General features: G+C 42.9%; 1 non-coding gene across 1 annotated transcript; it reads left to right on the plus strand.

Annotated features, from left to right (window-relative positions):
- The first annotated feature begins 3,581 nt into the window (after positions 1-3,581).
- Positions 3,582-3,655, plus strand: trnan-guu (transfer RNA asparagine (anticodon GUU)). Its single transcript has one exon. It is a non-coding gene; the product is annotated as a tRNA-Asn (tRNA).
- Positions 3,656-3,980: the final 325 nt, after the last annotated feature.

Genomic DNA, 3,980 nt, shown 5'->3' on the forward strand with positions numbered 1-3,980 from the left:
GAGGATGAAATGTGGGATGCAATGCTGCCCTCTGCTGCTGTTTTAGACGAGGATAACGTCTCACTTCAGAGAAAAATGATGCCTCTCATGCACAAAACCCATATTAAAACTAACACAATGCTGAAACCTCCACTTGATTGTGGTGGAAAGAAACAAAGTACATTTACTCAAGCTCTATATTTACCTACGCTCAATGTTAAGGTACTTGTGTTAATTTTGGGCTACATTTCAGAGGAACGTACACCACTTTTTACTCCACGACATTTAACTGGCAGCTGTAGTTACTAGTTATTTTTCAGATTAAGATTTACATTAAAAAGCATCGGTATGTTATAAACTACAATACATTTCTAAAGATTAAACCAGTGGTTCCCAGCCTGACTGTCTACTCGAGACGTTAGCTGTTAGCAGTCCCACGAAAGACTTGGTTTGATGATTTTCCATCCATGCTTTCATTCAAGTAATTTCGTGATGCCCAAAGAAGTAAAATCATCCAACATTTCATAGTTACCTCTAACTGACCCACCTTAGTTATCTGCCTGATGACAGCTGATGGATCTGTCTTTGATTTGTCAGATCAGACAGATGAGAAAATGTAAAAAATTTGGATTTTCTTTTTGGATTGCTCCTTTTATAATCTAAAGTTCTGTATGTCTTATCAGTGTGTTTGAGCAGAGAGTTATGCTCAGTGTTTCCTGGGTAATTTCCAAAGGGATTTTCTATTATACCAATCCATCTACACTATTTCACTGCATTATTTTTAATTTTCTTATTTTGCTCATGTGTCACATTGGCAACAGGATGAGTTGAACGCACAGAAGTCCTTTTTTCCCCTCTCTATCTTCCTTTAACTCTTTCTGGAACATCTCATATTCCCTGAGCACCTGGGAAATGTAGTCCCTCTGGAATGTTCTGGATTCTGCGTCTGTCCTGGGGTCTCCTCCTTCCATGGATCATGGAGCTAAGGGCCCTCCAGGGACAATTTTGGCTCCTGACCCATATTTTACCTAATGTTATCTCTTTCTCTCCCAAGAGTTGTTCTCACAGATTGTCATGAGTTCATCTGCAATTCATCTCTCTCTCTCTCTCTAATCAAAACAAATGTAATCTCTAGAAATAACACTGAAACATAAGATTTTCATTCAATAATCAGAATTTATATTCGCCGGTGCGTGCTTCCCACTGAAAACCAGCCATTGTTTTAATCTCACTCATTTGTATGTCTATAGGAAGGCTGAGCCCCCTTGAGATGAAGCATCTCGCTTTCAAGGGGGTCCTTAATGCAAAAGATACAGCAAACAACACAAACACGCTCACACATGCACACACAAAAGCTCTGCAGGCTGAGCCACTCGCTCTGATTGGCCTAAAAGCGCCAAATTATGTGCAGGAAATGTGCACATACAAAGCCATATACCTACAGGTACATTACATTTACATGCACCCACAAGTGGAGATAAATTATTTTGCGAGTATAACTGGAAGCATAAGTAGAAGCAAGTCCAGGTTGTTTGACGATAAGAAAAGAGATGCCTTAAAGAAAGAAAGGAGTGAACTGGGCACGGTGTGAAAAATCAGACGGAAATTATACGTCGTCCAAATTTCAATAGAAATTCTAAGGATGAGCAAAAAAGCAAACTCAGTTCGCCTTAGAAAATATGATGACTAATACGGAATTAAAACAGTTTTAATGTCTTCTGGATTGATGACAGCTTGCACACAACAACAGAGGAGGGCAGCTTGAAGTTTACGCCCCTAAAGTGAGCGTATCCCCTCAGCCCCGAGGTGCTTCCTATACAGCTCACACAGCATCGGCCTACGTGTGTGCGAACGTGTGTGCTTTTGTGTTGATGAGACGGTGGGATGGAGAGGAAAACAGGGGGGAGAGGAGGATGTGGGAGGGAGGGGAAGTCAGATAGCCACCAGTTGATAGAAATGTATCAGCCAGCTGGCCTGCAGCCGCAGAACTGTGGAGCTCTGCCTGATGTCTGGCTCAGAGAAAATACAACAGCCAGAGGCTACAGGGGGCTGAAAGGGGACTGTTTGCATTGAAGCTCATGGGGCAGTTGTGTATTGTTGCAGTTAAAATGGATATTATCTTAAGAGTATTTGTCTTTGAGTTTCCTTTGACAGTTTACAAATGGAGGTGCTAATGGTTTTCTAGATTGTCAGTTGGACTCACACCTGCAACTTTACAAAGTGTAACCTGGTGTGGTGAGCCTTTAATGACCGACAGTAAAATCCAGAGCTGATCCTAAGTCAGTGAGGTTTGCTTAAATAAATATTCTGTACAGTTTCTGTGTTTTATTTTAAAGTTAAAGAGGAATCCACAGAAACCAGGACAGATCACAGTGCCTCTGCCCTGTGGGCACGATAAGCCCACAGACAAAAACATAAAACATCTGTTACCCATATTTTGTGAACCTTCCAAGCGGAGCAATCTGAGGTTACTCCAAGAAGGTCATCATCACTTCAATCTCTGTCTCTCTCCGACCCATCGCTCTCTCTCTCTCTGTCGTCCTCCTGCTCTCTTTCAGTAGCTCCTATTGAGCATCAAAGCCTCAACGCTCTGGTCCTATGGAGCAGGAATCTCCCTACTGTGTAAACAGCACCACAGTCCTTCCCGACTGTGAAACAGATTGGATTTGAACCTGCATGTGAACCACAACATCTACACTGCACCATTCAGCAGAGGGAAATTAGGGTGCGGGCTGAGAGAGGGTTATCTTGCATTGGATCTAATTTAACTAAAGCACAAAGGAAACACGGATGGTGGCATGTCACCAGTTTTCAAGACAAGATGTGCGGTGCCCATCTCAAAATGTTAACATAATGTCATGGCTGCAGGACAGGCAGGCACAGTTCATCATACAGAGGTGTATTTTGGATGGAAAATACCAGAAAATTTGTATTAATTATCATTATTTAAAGATTATTGCCTCTAGAATTTATCCTGATTTCTGTATGTTTCTGATTACTGCATAATTGCTTTGAACATGTGCATGAACTAAAGCTTCACAGTGAAAAGACATCACCACTTGTCGCTGCTGTTATTTTGGTGTAATTCTCGTGTCTGAAAGACTGTGTGTCACATGGCCTTCCAGCCACAGAGGAGAGGAAGAGCGGGTTTATTTTGGAAGGACTGAGAGGGGTTGGTAGGACTAAACAGCATGCCATCAAAGGCAGGGGTTGATGACACACACACATGCACAGACACACACACACACAGACACACACTTCACAGCCAGACAAGGGCGCAGCCTGGTGGTAATAAAGGGTAGTGTCACCTTAATCTGTATCACAACATCTGCACTTCATGAACTCAAGGGCCAAAAAGAATCTGCACAATTTATAATTGTTTTATAATATAATATAAGTTTTTTTTTACCTTTTCTGACAGTATTTGCCATCTATAGTGTGTCACCTTAAGCCCTTCGAGGTGAAGGTAAACTATGCTGTACAACAATTCCCAATAATTCACCTTGATTCGTGCCTAGAATTTAAAGTGCTGTGCGTTTGCACAATGTTTGACCACAACATGTTCAGATGGACCCACCAGAGGATCCATCAGAGTTCATTGAGTCTCTGTGGCGCAATCGGTTAGCGCGTTCGGCTGTTAACCGAAAGGTTGGTGGTTCGAGCCCACCCAGGGACGGTTTGTGTTTTTGGTGGCAAGGTGGAAACACTGTCGCCTCACAGCTAGAAGGTCCTGGTTTGACTCCCGCTGGGGGCGTCTCCTCCGCCATGCCTTCGGTGCCTGCTGCTCGAGGAAAGGGGCCTTTCTGTGTGGAGTTTGTGGGGTATCCTCCATAAAAATACCCCCACTAACAACATGCAAGAAGATCACCACCTGACCAACGGTGACAGAAAGGAACTGGAACGGCATTCCAGGATGGGTCAAATGCAGAGAAATAATTTCACAAAGCATGGCGTGTGCATGTAGTGCGTGTGATAATAAAAGTACGTCTCTTCTTATTCAA

Source organism: Chaetodon trifascialis, chromosome 12, assembly GCF_039877785.1.
Source record: "Chaetodon trifascialis isolate fChaTrf1 chromosome 12, fChaTrf1.hap1, whole genome shotgun sequence".
Lineage (NCBI taxonomy): Eukaryota > Metazoa > Chordata > Actinopteri > Chaetodontiformes > Chaetodontidae > Chaetodon > Chaetodon trifascialis.